Raw genomic sequence first — 20,771 nt, 5'->3', positions numbered from 1 at the left:
AAATCTATAAAACAAACACAATCGAGCACAATTCATAAAATCATAAAATAAATGTCAACCAACAAAACAATCTAAAATCACGTAATGACAATAAAACTGTTAGCACCCAGCATCCTAAAATATACATACTTTGCAATAGATTCCTGTCAAAAAATGTAAAATGCCCCCACCCCCACCTGCCTGCAGTTTAGTACATCTCCACCTTGCATTTGATAGAAAACAAGCAAAGGTGAACCTAACAGCTGGCTTTGATGAGCTTAGCAGAAAGATCAGTCCCAGATATTCAGTAAGACTTCTACTTGTATGACGTGGAAAAGGGGACAGAATAGAACAAAATGGGTAAGAGTTGCACAATCCCCATACATGCATTTACATTCTAAAACTCTGTTGCTACCCTTAGACAATTTATGCAGTACAGCTCCAACTGGAAGCATGTTAGATCTAGCTTTAGCAAGAAATGATTTCTGAAAAGACACAGACACCTGCAACATATATACTGCAGGCCTGTTTGAAGGGGTTAACAGTAAGTATGCCCTTACCTGTGAGTTTAACATCGTTTCCTCTTCCCGCACTGATGCCAAATATTGCATTGCCCAGTTTTTTATCACCATCTTAGAGACCTCTCCAATACTTTCTGGGTCATTCAAATATGACGCCCAGAACAGTTTATGCAGAAGAGACTTAATATGTGCCAGCTGACCTACTTTACTGTGACCATGAAGAGTAATCAGAATGTAGCAATGATCCCCGAGTCAGGGGGCTTACATGGCCAGTAACAGGCTTCCAGCCCAAGCCTAGGCAGACCCAAGAGAAGCAAGGGCATCAGCGAGAGCTGCAGGCCATTACCAGCCATGTATGCGCCCCCGGGGTTTGTAGATGGACTGTGCGTGTATTGGATGACACCATTCTCAGGAAACAAACATATAAGCAGATGGCCGCTGCCATTGGAAAAGGGACTATGCCCCTTTTTCCATTTCTATGGTAGTGTCCGTGGGAGGGAGGACTGCCAGGACCAGAGCACAAAGCTCCAGTCCAGCAGGTAAGTGGGGAGGCAGGGAGGGGTTCTTAAAGGGTGTGTTTCTTAAGCAACGCGTGGAGGTGGGGTGGCAAAAGGAAGAAGCTCCATGTTGCTTCCCACAATCATGATGGAGCCACCCGTGGAATGGCCTCAAGTGGCTGGAAGGTATCGGGCGATATACAGCGTATCCTCGCCTGCTCTACCAGCCACCTGATTGGCCGAGTGACCTTCCCTGAGTGCGAAACAGAATTAAATCTTTTATTAGAGGACTGTGATTACTACCCCATAGCTATATCATCGAGCCCCAAAATATTTTCACTGGCTTCCGATGACAAAGCGCATTACCTTCAGGAGTATGGGCCTCATAAGTATGGCAGTACAGTAACAACGGCCCCGGTAGTGCTACTGGTGCAGTTGCTACCGTACCGCCATACTACGAGTTTTGCTTGCGTGTCGGACCTGGCTGGCAGTGCGGCATCCGCAAGCACAACTCGTGGATGCACCGGCACCATTATGAATGGTGCTGGTGCCGGTGCATCTGAGCTCCCCATACCCATTTAGCCCCATGGGGCCAAATGGGGACGGGGAGTCCCTTATTACCGGCACCCGCGAATGGGCAATTACCGGGTCCGCCAAACTCTGCATGACACAGTAATTGCCCATTCTCGGGTGCAGGATTTTTTCACAAGTTTGAAGGTAGCCTGCCTGTATTGCAGGCATGGCTACCTCCAAACTTGTAATGAGGCTCATTGTGTGAACTCAAGTGATCACACTGGGAGGTGAAGCCGGTTAAAATGCTGAGTTACAATGCTCTGGGAGAACAATGCAAAACTGTTAGAAGGGGAATTTTGCCTGGGTTTTTCTATGTGCCAATCAAAACAGTCACAGGCAAGTTCCCAATATACAGCCATGGTGTGGCCACCCTTTGGTATAGAATGAAATATTATTGCTATTGCCCCCATGTATGTCTAAACCATTAGGGACAACGGTTTTGTGAGACAAGGGGGTGGGTGTAATTCTTTTTTTAAGACAGGGTTAAAATAAGAATGTAGAATGCCTCTAGGGTAGAGGTGTCTGCCAGTACAACACAATGCAAAAGTATAGTCCCACGCACTCCGTCAGTATGTGGTTTGCAAAATAAGGTTATTGTGGAAGCAAGGATTATTCTATATGATTAATGTCTCAGATATTCATCTGACAAAAGAGGTCACCCAGTCATTGAGTGCCCGTAGCTCCTCTCATGGTGGAGTGTGAGGTCGCTGGTCACACTTCCCTGGCCAGAGTGAAAGTAATTGCCGGTTGGTGACGTGATTGGCCATATCGATGCAGTTTTTTCTTGTCTGTGTCTATATGTGGTAAAACCTTGTTGTGTGGTAGACTCCAGCTACTAACATGAGTCATCTATTCCCACAAGCATGTAACTTGCTATTAATTGGGGTTGATAATCCACTGCTTCTAAAGCTGTGAACTCATGTTATCCATGATACTATTTGTCCATTTCTATTACGGAGAAGCCAATGTATTTAAAGCTGTGAAGCCACTGCATTTAAAGTTGTGAACTTGGGTTAGCCATGGTACTATTTACCCATTTCCATTACTGAGAAGCCAAGGCATTTAAAGCTGTGAAACCTCTGCATTGAAAGCTGTGAACTTGGGTGGCCCATGATACTGTTTACCCAAGTCTTTTTAATGAGAAGCCAATGCATTTAAAGTTGTGAATTGGGGTTACTCAGGATACTGTTTACCTATTTCTATTGCTGAGAAGCCAAGGCATGTAAAGCTGTGAGGTTCCTGCATTTAAACCTGTGAACTTGGATTATCCATCATACTGTTCATACATTTTTGTAATGAGAAGCCAATGCCTTTGAAGTTGTGAACTTGAGTTATCCATGATGCTGTATAGTCAATTCTTTTAATGGAAGTCACTGTATTAAAAACAATAATATATATACATTTCTCCATCCAGCATCTTTTACCAGGGCCATGTTCTAATGCAGGGTTTTCCAACTCCAGGCCTCTTGGGTCAGGATCCTGACAGGTTTTCAGGATATCCCTCATTAATATTCCCTTTTCTAATTAATGTTAACACTAACATGTATCTGTTTATCCAACAAGCATCTGTTACCAGGGCAATGTGCTTATGTATTAAACCACTAATATTTATTTATGTATCCATCAGGCATCTATTACCAGGGCCAGTTGCCAATGTATGAAACCACTTAAATGTATCTATCCATCACGCATCTGTTACCATATTTATTCTATAAACCTTTCCCTTGCTGTCTATTTTTCTACACAACAATATGTCATAAAGGCATGAGGAATGGAGGGGATATCCCTAAAAGGGAAAGGGGGATACCATGTCTGATCTGACAATGTCACATTCCCCAACTCAGGGTCACCTCCCTCCATGTGATCCTCCCTCACATAGTCAACCCCAGGGTCAGGAAGCAGCTGCTGTCCCCTGGCCACATGAGGAGAAGCTGTCTCCCGGAAAGGAGTGATGACACCATCGTATTCATCACACCCCCCAGCCCTGTTGGAGAGAACACAAAAGAGAATGCAGACTTTTGTAGTGAAAGAGCATTCAGGGTCATTAAGACAGTGATAGATAGGCAAACAGTTCAGCAGCAATGACGGAATAAATATGACTTTGATAGAAGGTAGAGAATGGGCTCATAGAAGTCACCCTCAAAGTCAGGCAGGGGGCAGGACTGCTGCAAATACATTTTAGTTGTGTTCTTGGGGTTCACCAGCATTAAGCCAGGCATCAAGGCCCTTTCTGAGGGGATGATTCGGTATCAGGCTTGTGAGCTGGGAGACTGGGTTCAGTGCAGTTCACAAGCAGCAACAACACTTGCCATGAAGACACTTGGGACAGGCACGCAATGTCCAGGTTGGTGGTGTTCACAAGCAGTTTGATGCAGCAATCAGGGTCCAGAGCTGTTGCTTGAATTGTCCGTTGCTAGGAGGGATCTATGTTGAAAGATTGTATTCCGAAAAGCTTGAGTTACAAAATAGCAGAGCCGACTTGCTCGCATTTTGTAACTCAAGCTTTTCGGAATTTCTCTATTTGTCCCCTGCCATACATTTAATGTATCCAGGGGACACCCCTGCAACCTCCATAGCCCATAACCCTGAACTAGGGTAGCAGGGATCACCCCTGCATCCCCTGCTTCCTTGTTAGGGCATTGTGGGCTACGAATATTTTTACCAAGCCGAATGCGCAATACAAGCACATTTCGCTTTTAATTTATGAGCATTTTGTCCAAAATAGCTGGAAGGCCCTCTCCAATGTCTCTAGGGGAAAGGGTAGTCTTTGTTTGCGTTTCTAAAACAGGAAGGTTATCACAGTTGACTCAGCATCGGGCTGGTAAGCTGGTTGACTGTGTCGATAATATAGTGATGTTCACAAGCAGCGACAGCAGGTGGCTTGAAGAACCTTAGGACAGGCAGGCAATATACAAGTTGGTGTTGCTCACAAGTGATTTGATGCAAGGATCAGGGCGTAGAGCTGTTCCTTGAATTCTGGGTTGTGGGAGGCCCTCTCCAAGGTCTTCAGGGTCAAAGGTAGTCTTTGTTACAGAATTCCACAACAGGAAGGTCAAGAGGGAGGAGCTGCAGGAACTTACAGTTCCAGAGAGCAGACTACTGGTTCCAGTATTCAGGCATAAGGTATTGTTCCACACAGGAGATTCTCCCCAAATATGCCCCTGTGATACCAGATGACTAGAGTTTGACTAATGTTTAAAAGTCTCTGGTCTTCACCTTTCTGGCAGAGGACTTTGGAACAGACAGTACTCCCAATCAGTTTTCAGGTGAATATTTCTGCTTCAGTAGTCCAAAGATGAATCCACAAAGGGGAGCCCCCACCTCCCGCATTACCTTGCATAGGAAAAATGCCACAGCTGATTGGTTCACTTCTATACTTCTGTGATGGCTTTAATCAGGGTTGCTACAACAGGTGTCCTTTGACTTCTGATGTCATACCCAAAGTTCACTGCCTGTAGGAAGTGGGGGGGGGAGTATGTGAAGCCCTCGCAAAATCCAAGATAGTGGAATGCCTCTTTGGACAGTCCTCTGTCCCTGGGCTACTGTAACCCCTGACCATTCCACTTTCTGCCTAAATTGAAAGAGTCTCTGGCAATCATCACCCTAGTGTGGAATGTCTATTGTATGCTTGCATGACTTTGAAAGCAGGTTCCATTCCAACAACCTAGGGAGATTTCCTGAACTGGGGAAGAAATGACCCTCATTCACAGGTGCATCAAAGGGGTAGCTCCCTGTCATCCACCCACAGGTTGTCTGGGTGGGACCCGGGCCAGACACACTGAATCCACACATCCCTTATGCTTGAGTTCTCACTCATTTGGTTGACAATTATATGACATGAAATTGCTTTGTGGCTGTATAACTGTAAAATCTCAAGGGCCATCCTGCCAAACCAGTCATGGCTTATCTTTAGCGTTTGTTGTGTTACCAGGCCCTTAATACACAAGGTTTATTTATTTATTTATTATTGGCATTTAGTTTATTACAAACGTTTCACTATCCTCGTACATTCATCTTACTCAGTTTAAACATGTGACATATTAGTTATACCCCCATTCATAGTGTCCCTTCTCCCTTTTAGGCGGATGATGACAGTCTGTTCCTTGCATCTTAATTTCCCCAAAGGTTGCCTCAAGGAATTTTACCAAGGCATATATTGTTGTGATGTTTTTCCCCATCCACGGCCTCCCACCCCCTTCCTGCATCCAACCCACATTTTCCGATCACGTGGTTGTATAGATGAATCGTTCTTTGGTTTTTCAATCTAGGGCAGAACAATGTGAAATGTTTCAAAGACTCTGGCTGCAGACCACATAGGCGACACTTGTTGTTCCCTTGATTTATCCCCATATCTTTGCAGGGTGACATTTGTGTGGAGGACATTCAGCCGAAATAAAAAAAAAACAGATCCCTCTGCTTGTTGTTAGGAAATCTTCTCAGCTATTGGGGGTGACATTAGAAGTGTGCAGATGTTTTTGGAGAGTGTATGCAAAGCAGAGTTTGATCTTCTTTGCTTCATTTCACGTCTATCGTCTGCCCACAAGATTCATTTCATATACACCAGGTTATTACAGGGGATTTCAGTCGAGGTGCTAAGTTCTTAAGGATAAGCTTTACAGTGATCCAGCCACAGGTTCAGCGCTAAGTCATTTATACCTGAAACGCTCAACTTTGTCACATCAAACTGCAGTGGGCTGTTTGTCATATACACCTTTCAGAAGAGCAGCAGCACCTTCCATGCTACTTTCACTTACAGGGATAATAATCTTATCTCATGTCGCATGATTGCTATTGGTATTGATTTGGGTAAGTGCAGGACTCTCTTCCAGAAAAATCCTTCCAAATAGTCCCAAACTTCCCAAAATAGGCCGAAACATGCCCCTGCCCTATAGATAAGTACTGGAATCACTTTTGGTTGTAAAAATGTATGACTGGAAGAAGAGAACATTTCCCAAACCTATGATCAATCATGGTTCCCTGAGAGGTTAAGTGTTTTCTCTTTCTCTTAAAAAAGTAAATCCATGGTGTTTCACCTCTGTTAGCGTTTATTGTCGTCCCTAGTTATTTTATCTCATTACATGGGCGCATACGTTTCTCATTTAATATCCAGTTTAACCTTTTCTTTTTTCGACCCATTTGGTCTCCAAGTACCCATATTTCTGATTTTGCTGCGTTTATCTTAAAGGAATTTTGGTCTACAGATCTCTGCAGAATGTTCAGTTTTCTTTGCAAGCCGATTGGCGTCTGATCTAGGAGCACCGAATTGTCCACATATGGTAGTCAGCCTATATCGGTTCCGTTTATTTTTGGAGGGAAAGTGCTTTTGTCAGCCACGTCTTTCTTTACATCTTCAATGAAAATGTTAAATAAAAGAGGAACGAGGGGGCAGCCTTGTTTTAACCCTTCGTGGTGGTGAATTTTCTAGTCAAATTACCCAGCTGATTCAGCATTATCAGCATGGAGGGCCCCGAATATAGACCTTTGATGGCAAGGAGAAGTTCTTTTGAACATCCTCATGATTTTAGCTTCTACCAAAGTAGTTCCCGATCTATACTGTCGAACGCTTGTTTCAACTCTATACAAGGAAGATATATTTTTCCAATCCACCTTGTGGTTCTCAATTTCAAGAGATGGATAATTAGATTTAGGCTGCATCCCACCTCCTTGACAAAGCCAGTTTGGCGACTATCATAACTCCTTGATATAGACACCCACTCGTTCAGACGCCTAAGGAGAATCATGGTGAACATTTTCTTCAAGACGTCCAGAAGGGCAGTTGGCCTATAGTTTTTTGGTAGCATTCGGTCACCCTTTTTAAATATTGGTACCACCACCGCTACTTTCCAGGATGTCGGGATATTTCCCTTTAGAAGACTTCTGCGAAAAAGAACTAAACAAAGGTCTTCCCACGCTTCGGGGCAGCTTTTATTATGCAATTGGAAAGGCCGTCAGGGCCAGGAGCTCCTGACTGGCTTATCTTTCTAATTAACATTAGAATTTCGTCTCTATCAAAGTAGATTTCCCATTCCTGCTCTGAAGGTTCCTGCATTTGTCTATTCATAGGATCTGTTGCTTCAAACGGACTTCCAAAATGACTTACCCAGATGTCTTCTGGGATGGGGTTTAGTTGGTATGGACATGGGACAGCCCCCTTTTCGTTCACGAGCTGCCATAAAGTCTTGTTGTTGTTGTTATTAAGTGCTTGTAGCATTGTTTCTACGTCATTTTGAAGGATCGAGGCTTTGTGGTATTTAATCCAATTATTGTATTTTTGCCTCCTTTTGTGTAATAGCTCCTATTTGTTTCTGTTTAGAGAGCTTTGTAGCCTTCGTGTATCCTGTCTAAGGAGGTTTCTTTGAACTACCACCTACTTGTCATGGACGTGTCTTGGTTTGTGGGTTGACCTCAGATCTTATGTCGACATTCTCTGAATGTGTTCAAGACTTAATCATATTCCACTCCTTCTGCTTCCTGGTCTTGCCATACTAGTAAGTGACTAGTTAGTTGGGGGATATCTTTAGGTAATAACCAGAGTCTATTTTTCCCCCTTCTAATTCTAGCGTTTCTTTCCAGGTGGCTGTGTTTTCTTTTACCATTCCTGAACATGCCAAGATTATTGGATCATGATCACTATGGTTTACCGGTCAGACTATCAAGGGAATTATGTTTGATAGTATGTTTCCTGAGATGAAAAAGTAATGAAACGTGGCTTTTTGTTTCCCGTTTGCCATGTTGCAGCTCCCGGGATGTCTCCTTTTGTGTTTCCATTCAGCAGGTGCAGACCTCTAGGTTCCATTTCTTCCAGCCACAATCAGCCTATGCACCTCTTTGGGCCCATATCGCTATCTGTTTGGTGGGATTCCTTCGGTCCCAGGGGCAGGCAGTCCATATTCAGGCCACCACAAACTATCAGTTGTATATACATTTGAAAGGTGTATATTTTGTTGATCCATATTGTTACCAGACTTATGAAGGTTGCTCCCTCTTCTGAGCCAGACTACCAGTACATATTGAAAAATAGCAGCAGGCCCCTGTTCTTGTCACAGCAATCCTTTAAGTGCATGAACAAAATCTGTATATACAGGTTAAGGTTGATGGTTTGTAGCTCCCTCATATAAAGGCCATTTCCTATTAAAACTAGAAGCCCAGAAGATGGTCTGCCTGACCTGGCCCTTTTGGCTTGATTAAGATATGCTATAAAACCCTCAAAGCTCAGGGCCTCAGACAAGCAAGATTGTTGCATGCAATTTATATCAAGTTTTTGCAATAACTGGGTCCATCCCATTAAAAAGGTGAGTATGGCCCTAGGTGTTCGAGGACCCAATTTTCAGGATAATTGGGCCTTTTTGTCTTCTGGCTCTATTCATGATTACTCGAGGCCAAGGCTCTCGCTAGCGAGCTCCATGACTGGTCTTCTTGTCATGGGGATTTACTTTCCATTCTTGAATCACTGTCCTTCTTAGCTTATCATAAGCGTAGGCCCCATGTGATCTTTAGCTGGTCCTTACTGGTCCATCCCCCACTTTGTGTTTGTAGTGGTGAGGGACCTGGCTGCCATTTCAGAGCTGGCTCCTGACTGTTTCCAACATGGGGTCCAACCCTTTTTACCTCTGCTTTTGAATGGTCGTAAGGCATCTTCTCTGCCGACCTGTTTCCTATGTTCTCGCTTCTTCTTCGGTCGAATCCCATGGTATGGAGTTCATCATTTGCCAACAGTAGCAACAAAGTCAAGGGGGTGGAACTCATATGCAAATGTACTCAGTCATTTATACTTTCGTTAGTGAAATCCGCGATCTTTATATCATTGGTCTATTGGTCTTAATCACTCTTAGTTTGGGAATGTGATATATTAGACTCCTAATATTTGATCTGTTTACGATCAAGCTGTCATGTGCTATTTATATTCTTTTAATGGTAACTATGAGTCTTGGATCCCACTTGTGATCGGAGTCCCGAGCCCCTCCTGTTAAGACTCTTGGACGGTCCACCTGCCCACGAGATTTCCTTTCAAACAGATCCTTCTTCTGTGGCACTGGAATGCAATCCACTATTGACTTCAAGAGTGATTTATTCATTAGCGTTTCTGATTTGAAGGTGCCAGTTGCCTGTTAATTCTCTTTTCTTATTTTGGCTCTTCTATCTGCCAAGGTGAGAAAGGGTGGAGAGGAATAGATTGTTTCTGTTAGGTGGAATTCAATCATTGCGGAGGCACTCTGATAGTTTGGGGCAAAAGCCGAGTTAATCTCCTCCACCGAAACACTTAGGTCCTTTGTCTTCGTACACTGACAAATCCAACAGGGGATCTTCACATTCCTCAATTTCTGTAAGGTCTCCGGATAGAGGCAGGTCTTTAGAGATGTTCTGCAGCTGATCTCTGACGCCACTAGATTGTGGGGCACCTGTTTTCTCTCTTGCTTACTCTGCTGCAGTCTGGGAGTTTGGAGACAAATTCTTAAGATTTCTCAGAAAACCTCTCAACCCACAGGGTTTCATTATCTTTGGTTTCCTCTTGTTTTTTTGGTTTCTTTGCATGTTCCCCTTTCTTCACTAGGGCTGAGTCTTCTCCATGATTCTTTGGTTGTTCAAAAATGGAGAAGGGATATCGCCTAGTGTAGAGTATTTCAGGTCAGTCAGGTGGCAAGACTGAATGTGGCCTCTCCCCCACTGGGGTATTCACTGATTCATCCCGGGGTTGTTCCTCCATGTGGTATACCCAATTATTCTCCTGGGGAGGGCCCAAGACTTGTGGGTGCTCTTGAGTCTTTTCTCGTAAGTGTATGGAACTGGATGGTCCTGGGAGCTCTCCCGAAAGTGCGTGGAGGCCGATGGGAGATTGGCTTAGTCATTTAGCAGATGCTTCAGACCCTTTTTGTCTTCCCTGGAGGGGCTTGTTGTGAGTCCTGCATTTGCTTTTGGGTTGTAGACCAAGAGGCAATTTCCCTGACCCCATTCAGGAAAATCTGTTTGTCCTTCTTAGCATCTTGCAACAGGTCAACCAGTGATTTGAGAATTACCCCCTCCATTTCTTTTTCCCTTTCTCTTTTCTCCCTTATGGATTCTATAAAGGATTCGACATAGACCAGTTTGAAGTTCATTAATGCAAGTAGGATAGTTTGATTGTTATAGTTTTAGTTAAATTCTCATACAGTTTTAGGTAGGGGGCCAAGGTGATTGTATATGCTGAAAGGATGGTATGGTGTATTGCAGGTTGGCAGCCCAGGAAGGTTGAGGGCCTTCTTCCTCCTTTACACGCCTCTGTTTTTCTTTATTTAGCTATACATTCTTAAAGGATCGCTGCCTGATCTCTCGACCAGGGTAGAGGTCTTCTAGTGATTCCAATTCTGTGGAAGATTCATAGCTGGAGGATCCACTTCTGTTGCGTGTCGTTATTGCCTTGACCACTCCAGATGGAAGGAGTGGATCTTTGTTGCGAGTTATGCTCAAAGGGTGCTGATGGGTCTTGTGAAGTCTCGACCTCAGTAAGTCTCGATTCTTTTGCTGGGATTAGATCTGCCCAGTCTGAGTCTTCTCTGGTTTCTGCATGATGGCGCTTTGCCGTATTTGGGCTCATTTTCTTGCACAGATGCAATGCCATAACCGCAATGTCTTTGGTTAGGCACGCCGCCTGGCTCAGGAGGTCCCTTGCCTCATGATGGTGATCTCTCACCTGGGAGCAGCCTTTATGGAGGGCATTTGTGGCCTCTAAGTCATTGGTGGTTCTCTCAACGTCAATTTAGATTGGTCCCTCTTAGTCCTTTGGGTTAATGATTCCCCCTTCTAGAGGCTTCAAGTTAGTATTTCCTCACTCCAACTGACTTCTTGGTAGGTCAATTTAGGTTGGTCCCTCTTGGTCCTTTGGGTTAATGATTCCCATCTTCTAGATGCTTCAAGTTAGCATTTCCCCACTTCAACTGGCTTCTTGCTAACAAAGGGTCTGATACCTCGTGTGCCACCTGGATATCCGCGGCTACTCCAGGGGCCACACTATAATGTTCTGACTCAGTGGCGAAAGGTGCCCAAGAACTGGGAGTGAATTGAGTCCCTTTCACCTGTCAATGTCTCTGATGGGCTGTGGAAAGCTGTTTGGTGGACTAATGGGAATTTGTAGGTCAGAATGTCTCTTTGCGCATCTGTGTTTAGTAAAAGAACCATTTGTGAAGCAGGTAGTGGGTTTTGGGGCAGGTTTCGTCTTTCAGCAGCAGCAATTGATGAGCTAGCCTGTTTGCATGGGCCCTAAAAAATTCTGCTACCCAGCAGGTCTTCATCACTTGTGTCTACCCAGTTTTTACAGGGCACCCCGTTCTCCTATGGGTTAATGCTCAGCACCGGGCGAGTCCCTAAAGACTCCAGGCTTCTCTCTCTTTGTTGCTTATTTGTTGCCTCTTTTTCTGGAGCCACCCTTATCTTTGAGTTCAGGAGGGGGGCGGAGCTAGACTCAGGCTGCTTTAAATGCCACTTTCATTTTCCAATTTCCGCTTGGATTTTGTAAACTAGTGTCTGAACAGTCACTGGCGTGTTTGGAGTACTTTTGAAGCTTTTGTAGTCCCCCCCCCCCTCGGAAAACGGGGTTTTAGCAGTGATTTATATTTTCCCTGAGTTCGACATCGGGATCTGTGATTTTACAATTTTAGAATGTTTGCGTGAGGTGCACTGGAGTTTGAGTGCCAGTTGTGCGCTATGACTGGTATGTTTTGAGTTACGGCCTTAGGGATACCAGTGTCTCTATCGGATGGATTTTTCAAGGCGGTATAGTCCGTGGGAGCTCTAAGATCTATTCTTGGGCTCCCATGGTCAGCTGAAAAAAAGCTAGAGTCCACTGCTTCATTCATCAAGTTTAGACGTACCTGCCGTCTGGTACGTTTATGGCATCCGACTTCATCCAGGGACTCCATGTAAAGGATGCTCGTCTTCTGGCACTCAGCTCTCCCACGGCAAATACTCGGCAAACACTCTGCGACGCTCCACGTCTGGAGATAATGTTTTGCAGGTTTGGCCAAATGGAAAGTGTAGAAAGAATTACCTAGCCCAGCAGCCAAACATGTTCCTTGCACAATGCCAAACACTCAGCAAATACTCTGAGATGCTTCAAGTCCGGAGTTGATGTTTTGTACGTTTGGCCAAATAGAAAGTGTAGACAGACTTTCCCTGCTAAGCAACCAAACGAGTTCCTTGCACAATGCCAAACACACGGCAAACACTCTGCGATGTTCAGCGACCGGAGTTGATGTTTTGTAGGTTTGGCCAAATGAAAAGTGTAGACAGACTTTCCTAGCCCAGCAGCCAGACGGGTTCCTTACACAATGCAAAACACACGGCAAACACTCTGTTATGATTTTAGGAAAAGGGTGCTTTTGACTACAAAGGTAATCATACACCTGCCTGGAGCTGTGGGCTCCAGTAGTCTGAAAATAGGAATTTACATGTGGCCTTTGAACCTGCATTACTTACACTGAAAAGCAGTTTCCAGGAGGCAGCCTGAGCAAAGTCGCATGGATGCACTTTGCTTTTACTAGCATAGAGCATAAATAAGGTTGAAGTCTAATTAGCAGGCCTCACCTCCAGAATCAGAACTACTGGAATCGTGTTATGTATATTAAAATCAAAACAGCTGAGTCTATGCCAAGCTCACAGATGGCTTTTCTGTCACAGTGGCAATACTCCTTGTCCCTGAAATTGAAGAATGCTATGAATGGCAATGTGTTTTTTAACAAGAATTATACATTATCTCGCCCACAGTAGTTCATATGTCTTTAACTTGAAAATCCTAAAAACATATATGTTTCAACAAACTATAATTCTTCCCAATGGCATTAATTACATAAATTGGTATTTGCCACCACTAGTAGTGCAATAACACCATCAGTAATGTGTCATTACAATACCGCCAGGATTACTACTTGAGAGAGCGATCATCTCGGTCGAGCTGCCATTAACCAGTGATATTTGTCATGTAATAGGCATAGTCATATCAAACTCCAGTTTCACTCAATTGTCGTCATGTTTCTTTTTTCTGTTGCAAGGCTCCTCCTTTTGAGAGTTTCTCTCAAAGAGAGAGGGTTGGCTGGCTTTAGGGGAGGGACCATTCTTTGTTTTGAGGGTTGAGGGAAGGAGCAATAGTGGAGTGTCAGAATGTTGACAGTTTTACAAAACATTGGAAAGATATTGTATCCTGCCAAGCTCTGCAGATGACAGACAAAAGCAGAATGCCATTTAAGGACCAGGTCGGTGAACACCTTGGTAATTGCAATTTGTCTCACCTTGTCCCTGAAGCTGTTGCTTTTTATTTCTGCTCACAAATTCCCTCAGTAATGATCGCCCTGAGATCTTTCCACATCTTTTCAAAGTCTTATGTTATTACAATACGTCCTTTTTATAGACTTTAAAATGCAACTTATATACACATGACTTCTGAGTTAAGTCCACTTACTCCACTTACAAAGGTAATGTGTAATTCCAAAACTGCTATAGCTTTCTTGCAACCTAGATTGGCTCCCAAACCTAAAAGTACAGCATGACACCAAGCTGGATGCCTGCTGGAGCTTTCTGGCAACCATGTAGCTCTAGATTAACTCCAAAGGCACAAACTACGGCATGACACCGAGCTAGATGCCTGCTAGAGCTTTCTGCCCACCATGTATCACTAGATTAACTCCCAAACCAAAAACTACAGCACGATGCCGAGCTGGACGAACAGCAGTAGGATAAGACAATAAAACGTGGGATTTCCCTGTTATTTACTTAAAGCAGAACAAAGGAGTGGAAGCATATCTTCATGATGAGTCAGATACTCTGGAGTCGCAGAGAATGGGTTTCGGAGACAAGTTAGCTTTACATGTAGAGATTTACAGGAAGCGTTCATGCTAGGATAAGTGTAGGGTCTGAGAAGAATGTGACAAAATAGCCGAAAATATAAAAAAAGCTAACAAGCTCACACAAAAAATGTTTGCATCAGTGAGAGAATGGGATATCACAACAGAATGATTGAATTGATTTTTTCCATTAGAATCAAATATCTCGAATGTGTTGTTGGGGGTTGCCGGCCATGGACATCCGGCAGGCGCCCCTAGGTGTTGCTACCTTCAGCACGCAACAGGCCCAGTGCCTGTGGGGGTTGGGGGCCTGCCCTGGACATCCGGCAGGCGCCCCTAGGTGTTGCTACCTTCAGCACGCAACAGGCCCAGTGCTAGTGGGGGTAGGGGGCCTGCCCTGGACATCCGGCAGGCCCCATGGTACTTTGGGACACCAGTACCAGCGGAGAGTTGTGGGGGCACAGCCTTCCAGGCCCCTGACCATGCGGACCTCTGCCACCATTCTGGCACGAATGTCCCACGCAATCGGGGCCTACAGGCCTGTACCTCCACGTGTAGGGCTGCAGCCTACATCATAATGAGACACGGACTCAGGTGCTCCTGTTGTGGAGTCTGCAGCCGTTCTGGCGCACGTGCCTGCAGGGCTCCCTTTTATTAGCTTGGGCCGTGACAAAGTCATGGCCCATCTTAAAAGGGCAATACAAGTTGAAGGAACACATCCCCTTAAAGGGGCAATGCACACAGGAGGGTTCACCACCTCACATCCCTCCTTTCCATAAAAACAAAACAAACAACATTACACAGTAACCAATGTTTTTTCACTTCCCATTACCAAACAACATTACTCCAAAATTGTGGGACCAACTTCCCACAGGATGTGCTATTGACACCCGCTCTTATTTATACATCACCTACCGACCCATCACCCTCAGATGACGGTCAAAGAGGTACGCCCCGGTGGATGGTTAGCAGCTGGACCGCACATTACACCCTTTATTAACCTGGGGTACGGACTTTCTACCATTGCCTGACGCTACGGATAGCCGCTGGTACCATGTAGAACCCCCTACCAAAATGCAGGATCCCAGTTTCACCTCACTGTCCTCTACTGAGACCACTTTAAGCATGTACGTACTATGCAGGATCACAGCATTGAAACACATGTTTACTGAGTCCTCTTCAAGCAATGGTGGGCTTGCAGGAAGCCAGTACATCTTCCATCCTTGTCTGTTCGGGAGTCACCTCCTGTCAGGGCTGGGACAATTGGCAGTATTTTGGGGCTTGTTGAGGGTGTTGGGAGGGCCCTGGGAAGTCCAACCACCTTGTACAGGCATGTTCTCCTTCCCTTTCGCAGAGTAAAGGCCCAAGGAAGGAGAACCACCAAGAGACTACATTACCCAGCAGGCCGTGCGCATCACGGGCCTGCTGGGAGGAAAAGGAACACACGCGCGGTACTGCGCATGCGCGAGCCGCGCCCTGAAAGCAACGCTCGCAATACTGACCTTCGGCTGAGGAGGACGTGTTTGACTCGAGCTCCTGCAGGCACTCCTACTCGGGGCACCGCCCACCAGCTCAACCCCCGGCCCGCGTACATGAAAAAGCTAAGTACACGACTTCAATATTAGACAGCTGATTTAGCCCGTGGGAGGGGATCGCACTACGCTCAGAAGACATAATCTGTTGACATTCTTGGAAGCACGAAAAGACGAGTTAAAGTTTGCATGCAGAGCATGAATACTAACCCAGAGTGGGAGTTAGCTTGGCGGTGAAGCAACCGCATCTTTAATAACGATTTTAACCCTTAGGGAGCGTTCCTTTGGAACGGCAATTCGCACGCACGTGCACTGACTTTGTTTTGCTATTTGCAGTTATATGTTTGAGCGGACAGCTGAGATTTATCACGCCCATCAACACGAAGAGGCTAAGGACCACAGAACACTGAGCTAAGTGTTTTAGCACCTCGAGTGCATGTTATTATTTGTTACTATTGTACTGGGTGAAGTGGGGAGTTTGTAAGCTGCATACTGGTGGGGATTTACCACAATATGATGTGATGTTGGTGGGTTTGCCTTCATGAAGAAATGAGGGCGAAGATTTTAATGCAAAGGCAGTGAGAGAATCAAGATAGCACTAGAGAATACTATCTAGTGGTGAGTTGGTTAGAGGCTCCAATACAAAGGTCTCCACAGGAAGAATTCTGAATGATAGTTGTGAGAGAGTGAGCAGCTGCAAACAATCAGCAGCAAGTGGAGCACTGGAGCCGAGGAGCATGTTTTCCTAAAGACCCCTTGCCCATCCATTGTGTTTCCCTAAACCTCTTTCCGGTGATCCTGAACTCCCTCTACCCATCCACTCAACAAACCCTAACCCTCTTTCCCCAGAGGGTTGCGGTGGCCTGTGGTTTCTATTTCCCAGGTGCCAAGACCCAATGGGGAGGGAGGAGTTCGTGCTGCCTCTGCGCCTGTCAAGAGAAGTGAGGATCTGACACCTCCCCATGACCAGGTCCATTGATGGCATAATTCAAAACCAGCAAAGCCGCGCCTAGCAGAGAATGCCAGGGGCCACATCGGCATAGTCCCTTGATGTTATGGGCAGTCCGTGCAGGAGTCCCTTCCCCCCAGGTCCTCGTCCCTTGTTGGTACAGTCCACGGCTGGCAAAACCACACCTGGCGGGTACCAGGGGCCACATCGGCATAGCCTCCTGATGTTTAGAGCAGGGTAGCGAGACACAGATCGTAGAGCGTCCAGGCTTCTCCTGATGCTGTTGATAGGGGACGGTGCTGCAGGTGGGGCCCGGGATGACAGGACATCTCTGACCCCACCCTCCTAGCGATGCTCCCCCAGTCAGGAGTGTCTCTTTCCCCCAGGGGTGCAGGAGGGCGCACAAGCACTCATGATGAGCTGCAGCCCATCCCTGCTCGCTGCACTGCTTTGAGGTGTTGGTTCGGTCAGCCACAAGTTGTTGGCGGCACTCAGGGGGCCCGGCAGGTATCTCCCCCAAGCCCACGTTGGTCGGACCTCACGACGGCATGGCATGCAGGGCGACACCAGTGGTAAGCAGTTCAGGAACCTTTGTGGCTCGGTGTCTAGGCCACCTGTGGGGCAGGCAGGGTGAATGTGGTGGTATATTGTTGGGGCCACTTACAACTGCACGCAGGTTGACTTCTGCAGCAGGGTATCCAGAAGTCGTTTCCTTCTATTTTGTTGGCCATGCTTTCCGACTGCTGGTAAACGGCACGGGTTCTTGTCCAGCTGGCCGTGCAGGAATTTCCTGGTGTTGGAGCTGCCCAGTGGGATTTAGCCTCCCGGAATGCCTGGCAGCACAGAGCGCCTCTTCCCCAGTGCTGCGGGGTATTCACCCTGTCACTTCCTGCGCATGCAGCCTTCCATGCTTAATAATACTGATGGGACGCACAGTGCACAGAGCGCAGGATGTTTTGATGCTTGTAACCTGGAACCCTTCGGAGCATGAGGGTGTAAGCCCCATATTAAACATGGTGTATCCATTGTTGGTGCCGGTGCGATGCCACATATCCGTGACACATGGCTGTCTTGGGGGTGCACAGTTCCTTCCCTGCACCTTCTCTTCTCCAGGCAAGTGCACACACCCATGGTAGCGGGGCACTCATGACAGGGCAATGCTGGCAATGTGGCACTGAGAGTGGTGGGGGCAGCCACGTGTTTATTCAGCTCCTCTTGCATGGAGGCATGTAGCACTTCCTTGTTGGCCCTGCTGGGCAGGGCTCTTTAAAGGGCCTTCTACTTTCCAGGGATCCGGCGCCGCAGCGCTGCTGCGAGTCACCACCTCGAGGCCTGGGGTCTTCATGATCTTCCTGCGGTGTAGGTTGCAGCCTGGTTTTCATGCTCACCTCCTGCACCACTGTATGCCCCGGGATGATGCCGGGCAGCTCTGGTGGTACCACGTCACATCACAGTGTTGCGGCGAGCTTGGGAACCCACCTCCTAAACTCTGCTCCCAACCGGAGCACTGTGGCAGTGCTCCATTCTGGAGTACATCTTGATGCCACCGCTGCAGTGCCCAGAGTCAGGCTGACTCCTCCGATGATGTGAGCACATGATTTCTCTGTGCTAAAATGGAGTCACCTGGGGCCCTTTTCTGCCCTGGCACCAGAGCACTTCACTTGACCACTGCCGCAGCCTGTGCTTTTTGTAGGTTTGCCATGACTTCTGCTCCGGTTCAGACGTGGAGCACATTACCTCTGATCACTGCCGGAGGCCCGGGACCTTCCAGCTCTGATCCCGAAGCATCCTGGGTCTGCCGGCCCACCAGACTGCTGGCCGCTGTGCCAGTGGAAATGGCTGGCCCCTGTCTACCACTTTCACAGCCCGGCCCAGGGCATCATTCTGTGGGGCCCACACTTCTTGTCTTCACTGTGCTGACTCGCAGCCATGCCCTCCTGAAAGGTCTGGCAAGGAGCATGCCGGGCTTCACCACCAGTCAGCCCAGGGGCATCCGGGTCGTCAGTATGGCACATGGCTTGCATGCTCCACCAACCCTTGTCAGCTGGTCCTTGTCCTATTGATGGAACACAACGGAGGGTGCTTCCTCTTATTTGGGCTGCACAGCGGGTCACCTCTCTTGCGAGTTTGCATACAGTCACAGGTGCTGCTACCTCAGGTTGAGCAGGCGGGCTGGCCTCTCCTCTTGTGCTCCGAGCCGAGCATGTGTTCTTCACCGCCTGCGGACCGATCTTGTAGTAGATGAGGCTGCCGGTGTACCAGAGTGCTGCCTGCGTCACTGCTGCAGGTGGGCGGCCTCTGTCTTTAATATTGATTCCACAGATGGTCCGGAACACCATGTTGGGCGGGCGTGCATGACCCGACCCACATTTCATCTCTTTTTTTTTTTTTTTTTGCAGCTCTGACGTCAGAGCTTTGTTTCACCGCCGCAGGGCCCGGAATCTTAGTGAGGGCTCGAGTGGCGGCATAATGCAGGATGGTGCTGTGCCTGGCTTACAGGGGCACTCGCCTCCTCCTTGCAGCTACAGCCGCTTTATCCTTGTGAAATGGATGACCAGGTCATCCCCTGTGGCCCTGCTTCTTCTGTTTCGGACGTGGGGGTGGGCACCCCATGCCTTTCCGCTCCGCACCGGAGCATCAGGTCATCACTTCTTTTCTGTCAGCAGAGGGCCAAAGGGTCTGTGGGTGACTCCCACCCCGGCCTCACGAGCACCCCCCACAGAGGGCCGCGGCCAGGGAGATCGCGGGTAGGGCTCCTCCTTTTTTTTTTCGAATGGGAAAAAAAAAGTATCAAGCAATGGTGTTTTCTCCTTTGCGACTGCGGCGACAGCCACGGCCACTGCCATACCAGGTCCTGCTTTGTGGCAGAAAGTACAGGGAGGGGTACTCACACCCCGGCCGCACGAGCACCCTCCTCGGAGGGCTGTGGCCGGGGGCGATCGCCGGCAGAGGTCCCCTTCGTCCTCTCTCGCCATCCGAACCGGGATGGATTTCACTCCTCCTCGCTCTGCGGTGATGGAAGCTGCAATACACACACTCCCCCTAAGGGGAACAGGCCACAGCCTCCCTCACCAGCCACAATGGGATAGAAAAATGAAGAAAAGTCAAAGAATAACGGGGAGAGGCAGTCCTCCCCGGGTTCTTCTCCTCGTCGCCAATGTTGGGGGTCGCCGGCCATGGACATCCGGCAGGCGCCCCTAGGTGCTGCTACCTTCAGCACGCGACAGGCCCAGTGCCTGTGCGGGTTGGGGGCCTGCCCTGGACATCTGGCAGGCCGCATGGTACTTTGGGGCACCAGTACCAGCGCAGAGTTGTGGGGGCACAGCCTGCCAGGCCCCTGACCATGTGGACCTCTGCCACCGTCCTGGCACGAGGGTCCCACGGCATCGGGCCTGCAGGTCTGTACCTCAACCTGTAGGCCTGCAGCCTACATCATAATGAGACACGCACTCAGGCGCTCCTGTTGTGGAGTCTGAAGCCCCTCTGGCGCAATTGCCTGTAGGGCTCCCTTTTATTAGTTTAGGCCGTGACGAAGTCATGGCCCATCTTAAAAGGGCAATACAAGGGGAAAGAACACATCCCCTTAAAGGGGCAATACACACAGGAGGGTTCACCACCTCACATGTGCGTAAGTCGCTGTCGAGAACAAATATCAGGAGAGACAATTCATTGCAATCACCTCTGGAATAACTTCTCAGTGCACATAGTGACATAATCTGCCAAAAGTGCAAACAAAATGATCTATAGAACTAAAAATATGTAAACCAAGCGTCTTTAGAGTGATGTGAAACCACTTGATTCTGCGATACACTTTTGAGGTACTTGGCGCACACACGTATTTCTACGTCAAATGTATGTTTATGTCCATTCACACCAAATTTTAAAGGTTTTTTAAGGTTTTGTTTAAGGTT

Source organism: Ambystoma mexicanum, chromosome 4p, assembly GCF_040938575.1.
Source record: "Ambystoma mexicanum isolate Mex_15411 chromosome 4p, UKY_AmexF1_1, whole genome shotgun sequence".
Classification (NCBI taxonomy): Eukaryota; Metazoa; Chordata; class Amphibia; order Caudata; family Ambystomatidae; genus Ambystoma; species Ambystoma mexicanum.
This window is presented reverse-complemented; position numbering follows the sequence as displayed.